Below are 22309 nucleotides of genomic sequence, written 5' to 3' on the forward strand. Positions count from 1 at the left end.
GCTACGTGCTGCTCCAAACGACGTTCCGAAGTGCTGCTACTTGTGCCCGACGACCAGGAGCTCCGAATCTTCATTTCTTTGTCGTTGGTATAATTATTTACTGTCGTTTATTGTACTTCAACTTGTAATCTTTTATCGAGCTTATAGTTGTTGCCCACCGGAAGCGATCAAGGATCGCGGGTCTTCGAGTAGGAGTCGCCTTAGGCTCCGAACGAAGTAAACGACCGTGTCTCTGTGTTTGTGTTTATTTACATTTTTCGCTGCGTATTTTACTCCGATAGTTTTACGAATCGAACGAAATAGCCACGAGCGCTATTCACCCCCCCCTCTAGCGCGGTCTCGATCCAACATAACACTCCTCCAATAACTAGCAATCAAGTTCTGCTTATTTTCTTTATTTTCGGTAACTTTTCCTTATAGTTCTTATACTTTAATTTTTTTAATATTCAAACTATTAGTGAATTGCCTAATTAAATCACTCAACGAGTGCGGACCTTGGAGTATGAATCGTCAAAGGGTCCGAACCAAGTAAAAAATTATTTGTATTAGCGCTTGTCTTTTTCTTTCTCTCTTCTTTCTCCTTAGCTTTATTTCTACTGCAAATTCGGTATTTTAAAAGAAAAGAATGATTCCAAAATCAGATGATTCACCCCCCCCCCCCCTCCCCAAAATCACGTGCTCATGATCCAACAATATGTAGGTGCCTTAAACTAGGTTTCCTTCTAGTCCACAGTTCAAAAGAGTTTTTGGAATTGCCTTCCTAGGAACCCTATTTAACAAATATATAGAGGGTTCCAAAGCATACATCCACAATGATTAGGGTAAAGGAGAATAACTTAACATACTCCTAATCATATCCATTAAAGTACGATTATGCCTTTCTGCAACACCATTTAGTTGTGGTATCCCAGACATTGTGTATTGAGCACAAATGTCATGTTGTTCTAAATATTTAGCAAAGGAACTAGGGCACTGCCTTGAGTTATCATACTTACCTTAATATTCACCACCCCTATCAAATCTCGTAATCTTCATCTTTTTGTCTAATTGTCTCTCAACCTCATCAATAAATACCTCTAAATATTGACTGATTGAGATTTTTCATGATAGCATAAATAATCATCGATAAAGGTTATGAAATATTTATCTCCACCAAAAGATGGAACATCAAAGGTCTACATATATTGGTGTGTATAATTTCTAAAAGTTATGTGCTTCTTGTAGTTATTTTCTTAATTGTGTGTTTTGTATGTTTCCCCTTAATACAATTAATACAGATATCAAGATTAGTAAAATCCAAATCATGAAGGATTTCATTCTTTACTAATCTTTGTAACTGTTCTTTAGGTAAATGACCCAAACATTTATGGCATAAGTAAACTGAGTTTTCATCCACTAGACCGCGTTTTGTTCCAACATTATGATGCAAGGTCAATAGAGTCATATCAAACAAATTATTAAGCTTTAATTTATATAAGTCATCATAAAGAATATCAGAATCAATAGAGTGATTATTCTTAAATAAACTGAAATATTCATTTTCAAACTTAAATGAGTATCCAACTGTATCAAGTTTTGATAAAGAAATTAAATTTCTACTAACAGAATGAACATAAAGATTTTGAAAAATATCAAAATAATATCTAGTGTCTAAAATCAAATGATAAGTTCTAATAGATTTAACTGGTGCTTTAACTCGATTTCCCATAAAGACAAACTTTTCATTTGGATTTATGGTTTGGGTTGTAAGGAATCCCTGCATCGTATTTGAAACTGTTGGACCCCGTGGTAGTTTTGATGTGATCAATCAAGTTTAGGTTAGGTCTTATTTGTTTTCTAATCCCTGTGTCTAAGTGTGCAGGAGCTTAGGAGCTCAGGAAGTCGAGCGAAAGACGCAGCTAGCGAGAAGGATGACACGGGAAGGGAGCCGACGGGCTTGGTGCGTCCGAAGGACGAGAAAGCTGCGGAAGAGTACACCGGTGGGCGAGAAGAATACGCATGACGTTCGAGGGATGTAAAGCCGGGACGGAAGCCTGCTCGAGGAGAAGACCGGAAATTGAGTTTGGGTGAACCCTATTTTGGTTGGCCGAAATCACTCAAAAGAACAAAACTTCGGAAGTTGAAGCAAAGAAGCAAGTGTGCTGGAAACACTGCTCAAGGTGCCTTCATCATAGCTTGAAGGCACCTTCACCTTGAAGGCGCCTTCAAGACTTGATGAAGGCGCCTTCAAGACTTGATGAAGGCGCCTTCATCTGGTCAAAAGTGACCGTTTAAGCGCGGATAAAGTTTTATCCACTGACTTGGTTAGAGGTGCCTTGAGCCTTATTGGAGGCGCCTTGGACCCTCGGGATAGACTTTCCAGGAGCTATATAAAGGCCCCTGGAGCTAGAAAATAATTACTCATTCAAGCAATCAACTCTGTAGTCATTCCTAGCAATAGTTCTAAGCTTCCAAAGTATAAAAGGCTTCTCCGCCTTCAGAGAAGGAGATCTTTCAGAGCTTTTCTTACTGCCTTGGATTAACAACCTTCTTGGTTGTAACCAAGTAAATTGCTGGGTTCTTTTTCTTTATTTCTGTTAATTTACTTTATTAACTATTGCACTGCTTGAGTTGAAAGAATCGAGAAGGGTATACTTTTATTTTGCAGGCAATTCATCCCCTCTCTTGTCGACCTCGCTGCACCATCAGAAACATGAGTAGTACAACCAGAATCAATCCACCATGTGTTTTAAGGAACTTTTGCCAAATTTAATTCGAAACATACAAATGCATTGGGCTTACCTTTCTTTTCCAACCAAGCCTTTCGCTTTTGGCAATCTTTCTGAAAGTGTCCAGGCTTGTGACAAAAATGACATTTATCATTCTTTTGTCCCTTCTTTTGGTTTTGAACATATGACATATTTAACTTTAAGTGCCCATTATTGTCCTTTATAATTTTCTTTCTCAACTTCTTTCTGGTATTAAGATGACTCATGAAATTAATTGAGTGAACTCCTTGTTTCTTAAGTCTTGCTTCCTCTTGAATAAGCGTACTTTGCAATTCTGTCACATTTCATTTATCCTTTATAGTATTATAATTGATTTGGAATTGACCATACTCAGGAGGTAAGGAGTTTATAATAAACTGCACAAGAAAGCTCTCACTCAATTTCATTCCCATGGAATTCAGTCTTGTTGTAATATTCATCATCTGAGTGATATGATCATGCATGGTATGAGAGTCATAAAACTTCATGGTGGTCAACATACTCATTAATGTCCCACAAAGTGACTTATCAGCAGACTCAAATTAAGATAAATTTTCTACAAACTTCATAAATTTCTTAGCATCATCAATTTTAGAGATTATTGGCTTAATAATGTCTGCTATAGTCATTCGCATAAACATCAAGCTAAGTCTATTTAATCTTTTCCAAACTTTATGGAAAGATACTTGTTCAGTATTGCTATAGTATTAGTAAGTGCAGCAAGCTTATATGTAAGAAGTGTCAAATCAAGATCAAATGGAACTAGATTTGTTCACTCTATTCAGAAAAATTAAGCTCATTAAACTTCGTAATAGATGAGGCTTGCGAATGAGGAATAACAGTTGTTGATGCTGCAAAATTATATAGAATGCTCATACCTCAATGCTTTGATTCATAAATCATAATACAAAATTCAGATAACATTTATATGAACTTTAAATGCATATTGAAGTTCTCCTTTGGTGATACTACAATACACACACATAATCGATTCTTAAATAAAATTTCATATAATAGGTAATTATGTATGCTCTAATCAAACATGTTTATTATCATTGGATATACTAAACATATCTAATAAATCATATAAATTAACCATAATTACATCCATGATCATAAAATAAAGTAATCAACTTTTGGATGATTCTTAATTATTTTATAATCATTGAACTTTAAATTATTCATGATAAGAGTTAAGAATTTGTATCATATCATCTTATAGCATCACATACTCATGAGTAATTTAACATTATTTAATTAATATCTAAAACTTTTTAATTTAGTCACTTTGCTTACTAATAAATTATGCATAATATAGACATTAAATTCATGTAATAATGACAATAATCATTTAAAAGTTTATATTTGTTTAATTTTAACTTTATGATTCATCAAACGTAAAATATGAGTAAACATAATAATCATGTGCAAAGAGATCTAAACATAATCAAACTCAAAGGAAACAAACATTCATGATTCACATATTAAACAAACATGTGATGATCATAATCATTTATTTCTAATGAATGAATATATTAGAAAGTATACAAAAATCTAATTAAGCACAATAAATGTAACATACTTAATGCATTATGTCCATTAGAAAGTTGAGATATCAAAATATACATAACTTTTAGTCTCAAAATTCTTTTTGCATAATTACTCAACATGTGCAATCATATAAGTTTTCTTAAATAAAGTTATCATACATGTCAAAAACATTCATAATTACATGTTCATATTTATACATGTAAATTACAGCGGAAGAAAACATAAAATATTTCTAACACAGAATAGATCAAGAGAGAAAAATATTCTTTAATGAAAAATCATAAGTTCTTAACTTGTGCTATGATACCACATGTAAGCCTAACAGTATAACATATATCTTCATGAATATAAATATGCATATGTAAATTAAGTTATTGCATATTCCTTAATGCCCAATGTTTTGAACTAGATGATTTTCACAATATGATACTTAAAAGTAAAACATACCTTGGCTCATGATGACCTTCAAGTACGAAGAAACTAGAATCTCTCAAACAATTGTGTTTCTCCTTCTTGGCCTCTCTACTTTCATAGCCTCTTTAATGGAGCAAATGTCTATATATAAGATAGAGGGAAGACTATTTTGTAACCTTTTATTTACACATTCCATCAATGTATACATTCAATTGTCTCTTAATGTAATAAGTTTATTCTCATATTATATGAAGTGAGAATAATTTTTTCATTTCTTTTAAATTTATTTGCATGAATATTAAGAGAATTATCCCTTCATTAATAAATATGAATGTAGTAACTAATCATAATTGTGACTATTTAATCATGCTATTAAATTACAATAAATTCAAAGAATATGAACCATCATAATGTACGTGGACCATTAATAAAAAGAAAATATTATCTCTAACGTGTCATTAGTCAATTTATTTCTTTATCCATAGTATGAAGGAGCAAAATTTTGATAAAAAGTCTTTAACTTTTTACTAGATAAGTTTTTAAAATATCTAAATTACATATCATAATTTTAAAATTATCAAATCATATACCCACTTTCCATTTTACCCTCATCCTCAAATCAGTTAGTTTGAAAAAATTTTCCAATTGAATTGATTTCTTTCTATGTGTTTAAAAAAATTCATCAGCCAGTTTCGATTAAAACTGACTGATAGAGCTAGAGACCTCAAAATGATATGAAATCAGTTCATACGTGTTCGTCTAATTCTCTTGATTGTAAAAATACTATCAAATATTAATTTGACCCAATATATTGAGAGCATTGATTTTTTAAATATGAATATATTTGAAAAACTAATTCATGTTTTAAAAATTACTGCTCTCAATATATTCGGTCAAATTGATGTTTGATAGTATTTTTACAATCGGGAGAACTAGACGAATACATAAGAACTAGTTTCATGTCATTTCGAGGTCTCTATGTCCATAAGCCGATTTTGACCGAAATCGACTGATGGACTTAGAAACCTCGAAATGACATGAAACTAGTTCGTATATGTTAAGAGAATACATTCGCATTTAAAAAATCACTGCTCTCAATATATTTAGTCAAATTGATGTTTGAGAGAATTGATATAATCATAAGAATTAAAAGAACTCATAGAATATGGTTTCACTTCATTCCGAGCTCTTAAGATCCATCAACGGATTTTGGACGAATGAATCTACATTAGTTTTATTTAGGTTCATTTGGCCATAGTTTCAAAAAAATCGTTGCTCTCAATATATTGTGTCAAATTACTATTTGATAGTATTTTTACAATCAGGAGAATTAGACGAACACATGGAAACTGATTTTATATCATTTCAAGGTCTCTAGGTCCATCAGCCGGTTTTGACCAAAATTAGCTAATAGACCTAGAGACATTGAAATGATATGAAATAAATTTCTATGTGTTCATCTAATTCTTTTGATTGTAAAAATACTTCAAATATCAATTTGACGTAATATATTGAGAGCGGTGATTTTTTTAATATGAATATATCCGAAAAACTAATTTATGTTAAAAAAAAATCACCACTCTCAATATATTTGGTCAAATTGATGTTTGAACTAGACATAAATATAGGAATTGATTTTATATCATTCCGAGATCTCTACGTCTATCAATTGATTTTGGTCGAAATCGACTGATGAATTTTTTAAATAAAATAAAATCAATTTAATTAATTTATTTTTTCAGTCAAATTAATTTGAAGGTGAGTATAAAATGAGAAGTGAGTATATAATTTAGTAATTTTGGAATTATGATATGTTATTTGGATGTTTTAAAAATTTATCTATTGGGTTCGGTCAAAAATTGAGAAGTCTTTCGTACCAAGTGAAGGCACCTATGGTTAGGGGCGGAGCCAGCATGCTGGCCCAGAAAAAAAAAATTAATACATAGCTAAGATAAAAAAAAAAAATATTCGTAATTAAACTTCATTTATGCACACACCTCGTCCTGGCTGTGCCCTTCGCAGTTTGTGTTCCACATTCAGCTAAGCGTCTACTTCCTCTACCCGATGCAGCAAGTAAGAAAGCTCAATCAATGATAATTTTAATTCCCTAATTTTTTTTCTTATCTCATAATACCTCTTCATTCTTTTCAAATCTACTTTCGAATTGGATTTAATGATTAAATTTCGATTATAAATATTTAATTTGTGACCTCGTTGTGACTTATGGAGAGGAGAGCTTCAACCGCAGCACTACTACGATATTGTCAGGTCTGTCATTCAAAATGGACAAACAAAATGGACAAAGGGAAACACCCTCCGCAACGTGTCAATCAACAGTAGTCATAATTTGCCTATATTGAAATAATATCATAATTCCACCCATACCTACGGCACCATGTTTAATTAAAGTTGTCCTCTCAGAGTAGTACAATGATTAAGATATGGGATGTTGTTACATGAGATTTTAACGTCGAAATTTGGCACGTCCAAATATGCCTCTCCCATATTTTGGCCATCTATACTCATAGTTAGTAGTCATTCATAATTTATCTATTCCGTATTAACTTAAGGAATGAACTGACTGGGACATTAGAGATGAACAAATCACTTTTTGTCACGTATTTAAGTAAAGTTACTTCCGATGGTTAAATTATGTTCTTTCAAATGAATTTGTGTGAAGAACCTCGTTGCCATTACTCATCAGCCGTCGGATGCACGAACCATATGATTGACGGCGCCTGATTCAAGTTGTGCGGCATTCGCTTAATGAGCAGCTCGACTAACAATTTTAGTTGATAATTTTTTTTTGAATTTCGTTTATTATGTATAAAGCTTAACTTGATGTCGGTTTGTGGACTGTATCTTAATGTAGATATAGATTGTTATCTACCAGCTATTGAAATTTAAAACCATTGCTAAGAAAATTAAATAGAACTTAATTTATTACTACAACTAAAGAACTATTTTTGATCAAAATTTGATTCATCGAAGCAAAAAAAACAAAAAACAAAATACTGTAAAGGTCTCTTTCACCTTAGTTTTATTGTAAATGGACGGTTTCATACGAACTATGTCGAAGTAGGGTAACATGTCTTTGAAGCGTCTTTATATTGGGTTGTGTCGATGCTTAAGTTTGACTTTGTCAAGCTAAGTAAGGCGAAGTTGGGATCCAATTACGGTCAGTTTTCCGACAAACATCAATTTTAGTTTACATGAACTAGAATCATTGATATCATTTCTTCAAATTATTTTGTGATATATAGTTTGATCTACCAATTTAATTCGATATTTCAACAAATAATTTAATTGATAGAATAAAATCGAACAATTTGTAGTTTTCAAAATTTTGAAATACATTTATCTACAAATTAAACAAATGTTTGTATCCTTTTGGGGGGGACAAATGCTTATTTAATTTAATTGGCATCTGTTGTTTGAATGAAAAGAGAGAAAAAAAGGAATTTAATAAAGATAATTTCAATCCATCAGGCAATTTTATAGAGCGTTTTGATAAATTAATGAAATTAATTAATTAATTCTATCGTTTAAATCGTTCAAAAATAATTTACTTTCAAATTAAACAAATTACGTTATCTTACCAAATACTTTGATTTTTTTTAAACAAATTATTAATTTGGATGCATTTTGAACTTAGAAACCCATTAAAAAATTGATTCGGATGCATCGACTGGCATCATGAATAAAGTTCAATAGTAAATGATTAGGCGAACAGGATTTCAATAGTAAATGATTAAGCAGAAGAGGATTTCAATATCACCCATAGTATATTATATACGAGAAGTTTAAATTATTTGTTACTTTGAGGTGGCGTTTGGTTTATGGGTTTAGAAATGAGGGAATGGATTCATTCCTAAATTTTGTGTTTGGTTAATGGGAATGGAATCAAGATTTTGGAATGAAACCCAAAAATTTGGGTATGGATGAAACCCATCCCCTCCCTTGGGTTTTGATGGAATAGGATTGTGAATTAAGTTTTAGACAAAAATACCCTTAGTATATTTGTTCAATTTTTTTTAATTTCACATACTCTCTCTCTCATCATATTTTCTCTCTCCTTATTTTATCATCACATTTTCTCTCTCAATATACTTTCTCTCTCCTCATTCTCTCTCTATATTCTCTCCCATCATATACTTTCTCTCCTTATTTTCTCTCTCTTCATTCTCTTCTATCACATTTTCTCTCCCATTACACACTTTCTACTTATTTTTTCATCATACTTTCTCTCTCATCATACTTTCTCTCTCCTCAATCTCTCTCAGCATACTTTCTCTCCTCATTTTCTCTCATCACACTTTCTCTCTCTTTATTCTCTCTCATCACACACTCTCTCTTTATTTTCTCTAATCACACTTTTTCTCTAAGCATACTTTCTCTCTCATCATATTTTCTCTCTCCCAATCTCGCATTTTCTCTTATCACACTTTCTCTTTCTTCATTTTTTCCCGTCATTCTTTCTCTCTCAACCCACTTTCTCTCTCATCATACTTTCTCTCTCCTCACTTTTTCATTTTCTCTCATAATACTTCCTCTCTCTTCATTTTTTCCATCACTCTTTCTCTTTCAGCATATTTTCTCTCTCCTCAGTCTCTCATTTTCTCTCATCATACTTTCTCTCTCTTCATTTTTTCCATCACTCTTTCTCTCTCAACCCACTTTCTCTCTCATCATACTTTCTCTCTCCTCACTCTTTCATTTTCTCTCATAATACTTTCTCTCTCTTCATTTTTTCCATCACTCTTTCTCTCTCATCATACCTTTTCTCTTCTCAATCTCTCCTATCATGCACTCTCTCCTCATTTTCTCTAATCATACTTTCTCTCTCTTCATTTTTTCCAACACACTTTCTCTCTCATCATTTTGTCTCATCATATGTCTCTCTCATCTAATTTTTTCTCTTATTTTCCTGTAAGGGTAAAAAAGGAAATTTAGGTTCATTCCGATTGAAAATATTTAACTAATCAAACATCATTTTTAAGAATGATACCCAAGCTCATACCCATTCCCATTCCATAATACTATGATACCCATTCCCATTCCTATTCCTAGGAGAGAACCAAACGCCCCCCGAGTTGTTCATCATATTTATTTATCTTTTCTAATTTATTTTTATTTTTATTTTTAGTGATAAGTAAAAACTTTCGAATCGATAACTTTTAAAATTAATTAGATAGTAAAAATTGGATACCTCGTAATTATATAAATTCTAGGCCAACTCAGTAAGTGCTCCGCAAGAGATCGGTGATGAACGACACCCATGTGCTTCTGTTCATTAGTATTAATAGAGTTACTCCAGTGGTACAGTTGGTACTACATATGTGATAAAAAGGTAATTCGTTTATTTCCAACGCCTTCGTCAACTCATTCCTAGGTCAACACGGAGGAGGTAAATCATGGATGACTACTAACCATTAGTACAAATGGCCAAGACATGAGGAAGGTCATGTTCAGTCACGCCAAATTTCGACCCCAAAATCTCATATGACAATACCTCATGTCTTAACCATCACACCGCCCTAAGAGACACAGTTGGTACTACATAGATAGTTACACTAATAGATAATTCTCAATGAAAATATCTAATTCGATATTTAACCTCTTCCATAAAAAAGCTCCTGTGTTACGGAAAATACTTATCTTCAAAAGGCCACCATGGTGACAATTTCATGCATGTTTTCTCTAATAAGTTTAAGAGTTCCCCAATTTAATTAATTTGGGCGGATAAGAGCGATAATTAACTAATTAAATTCCAGGCGCACAAAATGGAAATAACGTTGAGTGAATAATCAAACAACGTAGATTTATAGTTTTAAATTTTTTTATATGAAAAAAATTGATTAAAGGGTAGATCCGTTTTCATAAATTCAAAAAGTGTCAGTTGAAGTCAAGAATGAGAAAGTGAGATACATCGTTAGGTAATGATAAAAGCAGATATTGAGAGTGGATAATTTACTCATTAGGAAGATCTTATTATTTTCTACGTTCTGTTGAATGGGTTTAGAGTCAGAGTCATTGTTAGGTATTCTGATATCCTTTTTATGTTTTGAAAAATTATGTCATAACTGAGACACCTTGCCAACTCAGGAGACATGGACATCCTACCAACTCAGGAGGCATGGACATCTTGCCAGCTCGGGAGGCATGGCATCCTGTCAAGCTCAGGAGGTAAACTACTGAGTCACCGCTCAGTATAATGGCTGCATTAACTTGATATATCATGGAGGCTTATATTAATGTCCAACGTCACTTATTTTTAATATTCATTAGGGGTTTATAAATACTTGAGAAAGGGGAACAGACAGAGGAATCAAATTATTAATTATGTGCATTTATTATATTCTCATCAATCATAACCTTATTAAAAATTTGGAAGAAGATGAAAATTCTCTTATAATTAATGGACCAAATTGATTTATTACCCTCTTGTAAAAAGTACACCATCATTAATGAGCAAGGTGAAAGATTTGAGGGAGAAGTGGATAAAAGGGTAGTAATTGAAAAATGAAAGGTACTTAGAATTTTATTTTGTTCTTCTTCTTTGGAAAAACTCTATCATCTACTCCTCACTACAGTAATAGTCTACTTCTTTGCCAGCGCATTGGTGAGTCAGCCTTAAGGACCTTAGAGCATATTGGTGTCGTTTGTGGGAATCCATACCTAAACTGAGATGCTCATGGAGGACATCGGACATGTTACCCTGACGCAAGAGGAGCTAGCCAAAATTGTAGCGGATGTCATAAAAGATGTCTTAGAGCAACATCAAGTAAATCAAGTACAACAACAACAAGTAAATCAGGAGCAACAACCTCAAGCAACGACACCTCAGGAATGAGCGAGCCTCCCTTTGCCTGTACCACCCACGCAAATGGAGCAACCCCATTTATCTCGACCAATCGGGAGTCGGGCACTTCGGGGGTGCCCAATCAATAGAGTCGTCGGCTGCGTAACGACACCCGATTGAAGGCACCAATGAAAGGTCGACATGCAAACTTAGCTGTTTCACCTTTCGACACTGATATTCTAAAAGATCTTTTACCTCATAATTATCGACCACCTACTACTGGATAATACTATGGGTTCACGAATCCCGAGGATCATATCTACAAGTTCGAAAACCTGTCGCAGCTGCACCAATATTCAAATGGGATAAAATGTAAAGTATTCTTAACTACGCTTTCAGGACCAACACAAAGATGGTTCTCTCGAATCCCATCAAATTCTATTCACTTATTTGAAGAATTTCATAATATATTTCTACATCACTTTGCCAGCAGTATGAGGTATCACAAAACTCCATGAACCTTTTTGCATTGAAATAGAAGCCGAAGGTGATACTGAAAGATTATATTCAGAGGTTTAATAGAATGACGCAGGATATTTCTTCAGCTACCTTAGAAATACTTATGAGTGCCTTCTCATAAGGCCTTCTGGAGAGAGATTTTTCAGATCTATAGTGAGAAAGCCTCCAACTAATTTTGATGACTTACTTTGTCGACCAGTCAAATATGTGAATGTGGAAGAGATTCAATTCACTCAAAGAAAGGATCCTGTAATTCCAAGCCAACCTGAAGTTCAGCCCGAGTGGAAAGCACCTCCTCTTCTTGTGAGAACAAAGGAATCTCATTTCTATAAACAGAGGGACCTTTGACTAGAAGGAGTTATTCAGAATATAGAGGTAGCTCCCTCGACTCAGCATGTAGTTCCTCAACCTCCAAGGCAAGAGCATTTTTGCACATACTATTAGTCTCGAAGTCATGCCACTGAAGATTGCTATACCTACAAGAATCAATAGAAATGAACTTTCGCTCATATATGGCATAGAAATGCAAGGAACGTTTCCTCTTGGTCTAATGAAACTAGTCGAGATGGCAGCCGATCGACGTAGAAGGGCAATAGAGGGGAGCCCCCAAAACGATCGAGAGAGACCTCACCGTCATTTAAAGAAGAGGAATGGAGGCAACAAGAAAAAGGAAAAGCAGTCACTTGGGGGCTTATGAAAGGCATTATTAGGATCATCTCAGATGGACCAACTAACGGTGATTCCAATCGAGTGAAAAAAACTCAAGCCTGTCGATTAGAAGTTCATGAAGTGGGGACAAGACATGACGGAGAGCAGGCCCTATTATCAGTTTCGGGCCACAAGACCTAGAAGGGATCGAGGCACCACACGAGGATGCCCTGGTAATTGAAACTTTAATCGCAAATTATACTGTCAAGTAGGTATTTGTGGATATAGGGAGTTTTGTGAACATCATCTCCAAGTAGGCCATGGACCAGATGCAAATTAATGATGAAGAGTTGCAACCCTTGACCACACCGCTGATAGGGTTCATAGGCCATCAAGTGCAGCCGTTCGGGATGATCCAACTATTTGTTTCACTCAGAGATGCCGCTCGAAAGTTAGAGAGGACTAGAAGAACCCCTTTTATGGTGGTAGATACAACTTCTTCCTATAATGTTATCTTAGGGAGACCGACACTGAATACATTACAGGAAGTTATCTTTGATTATCACCAAAAAATTAAATTTTCTGTGGACAATAAGGTGGGGGAAGTAAAAGGTGACCAACTAACATCTCAAAAGTGTTACATGGATATCATTCGGCTCGAGTCACAGAAAGCTCAGAAGACTACGGAGACTCTACAAATAGCCCAAGAGTTTCCCTTACCCCGATTAGCACAAGAAGAGAAGCCTCATCGACTGGAAGAAAATGAGGAAGAAGAGATCTGCGTTCATCCCGAACGAGAAGATGGGGTGATGAAGATTGCTACTAATTTGGAACCAAGCTTGAAGCGACAACTAGAAGGTTGCTTGAAGAAAAATTATGATGTCTTCACCTGGTCACCAAAAGAAGTCAAAGGTGTTTCTCCTGATCTGATGGCGCACAAATTAAATATGTTGCCAGATTCCCAACCGGTCAAATAGAAGAGGAGGCACTTCAGTGCTGAACAAAATCAAATCATCCGAGCAAAAATAGACTAACTCTTAGAGGCAGGATATATAAGAGAGGTACAATTCCTGACTTAGTTGGTAAATGTGGTATTAGTACCGAAACCAAATGGTAAGTGACCAAATTATTGTTATCTTCTCCCTCGCATAGATCAGATGGTGGATTCAATTTCTGGATGCAAGTACATCTGTAAGTTGCATGCTTATCAAGGATGACATCAAGTCTCGTTAGCTCCTAATGATCAAGAAAAAGTAAATTTCATCATTGCTAACAGAGCATTTTGCTACATTGTCATACCATTCGGTCTTAAAAATGTAGGCGTCACTTATCAGAGGATAATGGATCAGGTGTTTAAACACCAGATTGAACGGAATCTGGAGGTGTATGTGGATGATATACTTATAAAGGCAGGCCATGGCAAAGATTTAATTACATTCATCCAAGAGACTTGTAATACTTTGAGAAGACACGGACTCAAATTAAATCCTAAGAAGTGTGTCTTCAGAATCAAGAGTTGACATTTTCTAGGATATATGGTGATCGAGCGGGGGATTGACCCTAGTCCAGAAAAAGTAGAATCTTTACAGCGTATGACTCCCCCTCAGAACCTTCGAGAGACACAAAGATTATTAGGTCGAATAACCACTCTATCAAGGTTTATCTTCCGAATGGTCGATCGGAGTGTGCCCTTCTTCAAGGTTCTTTGTAAGGTTTCAAAATTTGAATAGGATGTCAAATGTGATCAAGCCTTCAAGGAGCTCAAGGAATATCTAGCTGGGTTACCTGTGCTATCCAAACCTGTCGCTGGAGAAATACTATTTCTATATTTATCAGCAAACAAGTAAGTTGTCAGCTCAGCCTTATTACAGAAAGAAGGTACTATTTAATACCCAATTTATTTTCATAGTCATCTATTGAAAAATGCAGAAGGTAGATATCCCGTACTGGAGAAATTAGCTTTGGGTTTGGTCTTAACTGCTCGACAGTTAAGGCCATACTTCCTGGTTCATTCCATCATTGTTCTTACAAATAGCCAGCTCGATCGGGTTCTCATAAATCCTGAGGTTTCTGGGCGGCTTGTCAAATGGACAATAGAGATAGGAGAATATGATATTCAATATCAACCCCATACAACAATTAAAGTGCAGGATCTGGTAGAATTTATGGCGAAAATATCGTTAGTACAATTTACACTAACGGTCTAACTTAGGTTTTGATAAATGACAAGTGAGTTAATTTAGATGTTATCGTGATCTAATATATTTACCGAGTATGCAGGGTTGACTATCCTAATGGGTTAAGAGGACTTGACACTAAGCAGGAAATCTAGTCGGGATGTACAATTCTCAATTGGCGAAGTCTAGATGTGGGATTCTGGCAGGAGGTCGGAATGTTCGATTCCCGACTGAAGGTAGTCCGGATGTGCAATTCCAACAGGAAGACTTGGTGGCTTAGATTGGACGTCAAGGAGGTAACTCGACACTTGATAAGTGAGAGTAAATCACTGGAAGAGAGTGACTAAGTAAGAACGCGTCCCAGTTGAAGAGACAGTAGGAGTCAGTTCAATTTAGGTCCATTTTGAAAACATAAATTGAGACTCTATAGATCCAAGTTTAGAGGACAGTGTCTAAGTTATAAATTAATCATATTATTATTATACTAATTTTATCTTATGAGTATTATTTTCTATGTTGGATTAACACGTTTTATAGGGTAAAATGAGCAAAAATTGTCTCAGGTGAACATCTATCTTATAAAGTCTTCTTAGAATCGTGTAATTCATCCTACACTTTTCTTCTATCTAAGAAATCTAGGTTGGAGCCTGTGGGGACCAGTCCAGCTTGGATGTACTGACGAGAAACTCCTTCAAAACCTTGCTTCAAGCTCTTCTAAACCTGAGTGGCTAGCAGATCGGAATATTCTTCAGATCTTATGAAATTTACCTTGAAAGCCACTCAGCGCTCCTCCTCTTAGGCTTTATAAGAAGATAGTTTGACTAGTTCAGATTGAACTTCCTTCAGCTGTGTCACTGCCTTCATCTCACTTTGAATAGCGGTAGCTGTCTGCTCGAAAAGGGTGGTAGCCTCTCCCTCGGCCTATGTGAGCCGATCGTGTAGATCTATGACTTGTTGATCCAGAGGAATAAGTCGGGTCTCCTGTGCTGTGAGTTGGGAGGTAAGTTCAATCCGAACAGCTTCCAGTAAGTAAACTTGGGACTGCGAGAATTTCTCTCTTTGTGTGGCTTCGTTCAGCTTAGTCTAGATAGAGAATACTTGCATCCCAGAGAGTTCTAATTCTTTGCGCAAATCAGCCGCCAAGTTTTCTTGAAGGAGACTTTCCTCCTTAGTTCGAGCAGCTTCTGCCTTCTGTTGCACCAGTATTCTTCAATATACGCGCCTCCAGATAGGGAACTTGTTGCGATAGCTACCCGATCTGCTTCACTAGAGTGAGGATTCGGTTATGAACATGCGTATGTGGTGTCGGCCTTTTTGCATGTCACAAGGCGCTCCAAATTAATAAAGATTGAAACTCATTATAATTAAAACACGTGTCATAGTAAGGAGTCCCAAGTCATATTTTTCCAAGGTTAACTAGTAAAATGTGTGAGTATTCTAGAATTGATTCAAATTGAATTATTTCATCATCAATGTCAACTAGGCATTTTCACTTAATTCACATAACAAATTGGCTTCATCTAATAGAATCACTATTAAAATTAGAGAAGAGTTAGTCACTTCTAATCATGATCCAATTCTTTCTCACCAAATTAGTTTCAATGAAATTCGGATTCCTTCATTCACAATTCAGTAACAACAAATACAACCACCAATCAAACTTGTAGAAGCCAAATTAGCATTCCATCACATTGATAATCAAATTCAATAACTAAACTCAAATGCTCAAACCAAATAATATTGAATAAGAATAACAATCAAAACTTAAATCAAGCTTTCAACACCTTGAACAACTTATCACAGTCACAAAGATTGAATTGCTAACTAGATCACAAAACACTACAAACTAATAGTGTCAGTATTGCAAAACTCAACAGAAACTAGATCTAAGGTCGGGGTTGTAAGCAAGAAATCAGAAACGGAATTGCAAAAACTCAAGCAAGAATAGAATGGTAAAGACAAGAGATCAGATCTACAGATCTGATCAACGACATGGCAAATTCAGTAATATTCAAAAGAAAACAGAAACCCTAACATTCCTCAATCCAAATCCGGATCAAACTCCTCTCAACCTGCTGTGAAACAGACGTGCTATTGGAAACCTCCCCTCAAGCACCAACAAACGATAAACAAGCTTCCAACTTATTACCAGAAAGCGTTCATAGTCCTTGAAAACCTCCCCTCAAACTCCCAACAATTGGAAACCTCATCAGCCGAAGAAAACAGAGCTCGATTATGTGATTTGCCAAAACTAATGCGATTGATCAGATCTCACCAATTTAGCTGTGGAATGAGAGTCGGAAGAAGATCAGAGACTCAAAGAAACCTCCCTCTAAGCTCTGTTGATTGCGAAGATCGCTGGTTAAGAAAACTCCCTTGAACAGGATCGTGGCGATGAACAGAACCAAGACGTGCCGAGAAACCTCCCTCGATCACTCTCTGCCCTCGGAAGATGAACGTCGATAGCTTGCTATCGCCGCCGATGAAGAAACTTAGCCTAAGATATGGAATTGAGGAACGGAGACTCGGCGTCGCTGTGAAGAAGAAGCTGCTACAGTGTGGAAATCGCGAACGCCCGAGCCCAATCTGCACTGTAGCTTCTCGCGGTATTTAAATCCTCCTCAAAACTGATCCAACGGTCCAGAACTCTCGGAGCTTGATCAACGGTAGAAAATCGCCTAAAATATGATCCAAAAGTACTGATCTTTATCTACGGTCCAGATCTACTCCTCATTAAGTTGGATGAGCCGGATCTTCAACGGATGGCCCAAATCTTCTTGATCTTCAATGGACGGTCCAGAACACTCCAAGGCTTGATCTCTTCGTTTAGCCCTAGACTTGAGCCCAAATGTGGTCTCATCTGATCGGGTCCATGACCCTTTTGATGCCTACAAAATAATAAACAAATATTAGCAACAAATACCATGAAAATAAGCTAATTTGCAATTAAGTCCGAGATCACATGCAATTATGAAATATGATGTAAATGTGAGATTAAGCTATGAATAGACCACTAAAAATATGTATTATGAATCAAAATAATGTAGCAAAATCATGGTTATCAGTATGTTCCGTCCATAGTTGCACAAGAAATTCCTATATAAATTTGATTGCTCGAGTAGTAATACAAAAGTAACAAGCATAAAGTACATACCTTGAGTATAGAAGCATTGGGACAATGACTAACTTCCATCACGTCTAAGTTGTGCAAAGACTTAGCATAATAACCAGATTTTATCAGCTAAAGCAAGTGGTCTGGTGGGTCATCTCTTCCGATCGGCTTGGACTAGGGGGAATCCGGGGGAAGGCAGATCCGGAAGAAGCCTCTAGCTCAGTGGTAAATTCCCCTCCATTGAAGCCTATTGGAATGTTGGGCGGTGTCTCGGAAGCGGATAACATAGAACTCATAATTGGAGAGTTGATTGATGGACCTCTAGAGGACTCACTTGTTGAAATGCCTACTCTCGGGCAGATGGTAAGTTTCTTTGGCATAGGCGCCGCTTGGTAGGATGGCTCGGGACACTTACGTCTCCTTGTACACAAAGGAGAAGCTGGCACCTCGTTATTCTCCTCGATCGAGGCTTCAGCTGCTTCTCTGATCTGAGTGGGAGTTGGATCCATAGCTAGACGGGAAGTAAGATCAACAACATCATCAGCCTGTTCAGCAGAGCTAGGCGCCATATGGGAGAGCAACTTCAGTGGTTGTCGTCGATCGACCAGAGGAACCTACTTCGACACCAGTACCCAAGGGCTCTCAAGGTAGAGGCAGATTAACCTCGGTTGAAGCTGCACCAACAACATCAGGAGCCATCTGGGAGTCAAGTTCAGTGGATGTCGCCGTTCAACTAGAGGAACTTACTTTCACACCAGTACCCAAGGGTTCTTGGGGTGGAGGCAAATCAACCTTAGTTGAAAATGTACCAGCAGCATCGGAAGAAACTTCGGGAGTGACCAAAGTCCAAAAGTCCACTCAGTCTGCCTTTAGAAGCTTGCTCATCAAGGCGCTCAACATGGTATCCTCTACAAGGTAACGTGAAATTTAAGTTAATTCTCATAGAAGAAGAAGAGGAGGACAAACTTACCAAGCAATTTCTCCAGATCAGCTGTGTCGAGACTTAAATGAGCCCGATAGAGAAGACCTTCATTTTGAATAATGGAAGTATAATTAAAGCATCTCTAAAGCTCGTAGATACTCAAGGTTCTTCTTGTACTTACCAAGCGACGGTGGTTGAGGCAGTTCTCCTCTCCATCTGGTCAGGAAAGTAAAGGGAGTCGACGACTACTCTTCCAACCTTTATGGAATGAGAGGTTGCCTTCCAAAAACTTACACCCCGCTCGGGATATGAAGTGGAAGGCTCCTAACTCGACCATCTTTGGATGAAAAAAGTACTGGAAAAAGGTGGGGGTAAAATGAATATTATACAAATGGAAAATCATTGTGACTTCACATAGAATCTTGATAGCGTTCGACGCCAATTGGTGCAGTGAGATACTGAATATGAACAAACATCTCTGAAGAATTCAGAGACAGGAAAGCAAAGGTCGTTTTTGACTTGACCATGAAAAAAGGTGTAAAACCTGAAAGAGGCATTAATGGTATTTGGTCTCCTCTTGGTATTCAGATTACGTAATCAGTAGAAATACCATAATTTATCCTAAGTTCCACTCTAAGGTTTTTAGCGACAGATGAGTGAATGGTTTCATACTAGGGAGCAAGTCATAGAAATTGCAAAAATACATGAGGGCTAAAGAAAGTCTAGGGCTAAAGGGAGACTAAATACTGGGAGTTAAAAAGAAGAACTTATAAGAAAATGAGAGAATATAGAAGACGAGAGGGCAAAATCATTAGGGTTTGCGGAAAAGATGAACGCCACATGTGGTAAAAAAGTAGAGGACGAACACCTTAATCCTAATACACCTTTTATTCCTTTACACAAGCTGGCAGATAAAGAGTGCCACAACAAGTAGGATTTATTTGAAGTCGTTGGATAAGGTGCAAACATATAGAAACATCCACTGTACCATCATCCGCATTTATATTTCAAACCACAGTCGATCACATCACTTGATGTGACCTTAACTCAGCATGTAACGACTGATAAAGTTATATTGGTCCGGTGAGGTAAGCATGTCATCAATCAAGACTCTTTTCATTAATGAGCGCCACACCTCATAAATACACAGATCTCTCAGGTTATTCGACAATAAAGGAGAAGATTTTCTTTCTCTCACCATGTGGCAACGATAATCAAGACATTTTGATTGAGTCAAATCTTTAGTCAGTCAGACTCATGCCTCTTTTGACTATACTAAAGGGGGATGCTTGTGATGTGGTGGGCCACAGAGGGCGCCACGTGACATAAAGAAGGCAGTATAATAGGGTAAGGTGACAACCACAATCAAGGTCAATAGAAGGAAGGTTTCCCGACCAAGTACAATGAACTGATCGGACAAGTGTATCTGATTGGTCTCTTACTCTGTTTTAGCATGCTGGGTAGTTGAGCCATCACTCGAGCATATAAAAAATTCAAAATCTTACTTGGCCAAGGAAAATACATTGACGTTGCCTACATTAAATGCTTAGCGCCGCCTACATTAAAAGCTCATCATTTGGCCTTAAATGCGTGAGAAGAGGGAATCGCGGAAGAAACAAAATGATAGTCTTTCTCATTTTGTCATGGTTTTGCCACATACTCGTTTAGGATGCTGTGATTTACCTCCCCCGTGATGGCCTTGGGTCGGGTGCGGCGAGGGCGCTGGGGGCGAGCGATTTCGCCTTTTGCCACATTAATAGCTTCATTAAAAGCTCGGAGGAAGACAAAACGAAGATCCCTTGTGATAAATATAGTATCATTAAATGCAAAGAAGATGAAGGGTTCGGGAGGAAATGTATAAAAAGATAGTAATAGAAAAAAGGGTAAAGATTAAGATACTTCTATTTTCTTCCTTCAAAACTCTACCATCTATGCATCTCCAAGGGTAGTCTCTACACTAACGCTTCGTTTGGTATACATGATAGGATAGGTTTATATTTTCAAAAAAAATTTAATCAAGCGTTTAGTAGAGTTGATTAGGAGTAGGATTATGGATGACTAGGGGTAGGATTCATAATACCTTGGCCTCAAGAGGGATTATTTATCCTACTTTTAATCTCATCCTAATCAACCCAATTCTATCCTATCATGCATACCAAACGGAGCCTAATAGTCTACTCTCTTAGCACACTGATAAGTCAGGGCAGGGATCCTCTGGTCCAGAATTCCTATACCAATCTAGAACTCTGCCCATTCATTGGTGGGGCGAGCTAGACCCCACCTATTATTTATAACAACGCATTTATATATTTTGATTGATCATAACTTGTTTGTAATTTATCTCGCTTTCAAGTTAAGTCTGATCGGATCGTTTAATCATGTTGTCTAATATTATCAAAATAAAATAACGAGGAGAAAAAAATCTTATCTAATTTAATTAAAGAATTAAAATGTTCAATTGTATTACTAGTTGTATATATCATTAATGGTTAGTAGTTAACTTCGCGTTGGTTTATAGACAGATTGGTGGGGTAAAAGTGAATGAATCGTCTGTTTTTTGCCAGATGTATCATTAATTTTATATGAAACTTAGTTGTGGAATAAAATTTATATAGATGAACTAGTGAAATATCGTAAAAACATACTATACTTTTTTGGAACAGTATATTAAACACTTATGAATAATATAGATAAGAAAAAATAACTGGTCCCGTAGCTCAGTTGGTTAGAGCGTTGGTCTTATGAGCCGAAGGTCGCGGGTTCGAGCCCCGCCGGGACCATCTATTGCTTATATCTGATCTGTCAAAAATCAAATTTAACATTTTGTTTTTTTTTTACCGTTTAATGATGACGAGTAGTCGAGTACCTATTGGTAAATAAAGTTTATTTTATAAAAAATGATCTACTAAAAATCAAATCTAACATTTTGTATTTTCTTTTTACCATTTAACGATGACAATTGACAAGTACCTGTTGATAAATAAAGTTTATTTTATAAAAAATGATCTACTAAAAATCAAATCTAACATTTTGTATTTTCTTTTTACCATTTAACGATGACAATTGACAAGTACCTGTTGATAAATAAAGTTTATTTTATAAAAAATGATCTACTAAAATCAAATCTAACATTTTGTATTTTTTTAACCATTTAATGATCTATTAAAAATCAAATCTAACGTTTTGTATACCATTTAATGATGACGAGTACCTGTTGGTAAATAAAGTTTATTTTATAAAAAATAATCTACTAAAAATAAAATCTAACATTTTGTATTTTTTTACCATTTAATGTCCACGAGTACCTGTTGGTAAATAAAGTTTATTTTACAAAAAATGTTTTTTTATTCACGGTTTTTTTTTATTGAAAACATGTTTTTTTACCCATTTAATGGTGATTACCTGTTGGTTTGTGTT

General features: G+C 35.9%; 1 non-coding gene across 1 annotated transcript; it reads left to right on the top strand.

Annotated features, from left to right (window-relative positions):
* Positions 1 to 21598: 21598 nt before the first annotated feature.
* TRNAI-UAU lies at positions 21599 to 21672 on the top strand. The gene has a single exon. It is a non-coding gene; the product is annotated as a tRNA-Ile (tRNA).
* Positions 21673 to 22309: the final 637 nt, after the last annotated feature.

This window comes from Zingiber officinale, chromosome 1B (assembly GCF_018446385.1).
Source record: "Zingiber officinale cultivar Zhangliang chromosome 1B, Zo_v1.1, whole genome shotgun sequence".
NCBI classification, from domain to species: Eukaryota; Viridiplantae; Streptophyta; class Magnoliopsida; order Zingiberales; family Zingiberaceae; genus Zingiber; species Zingiber officinale.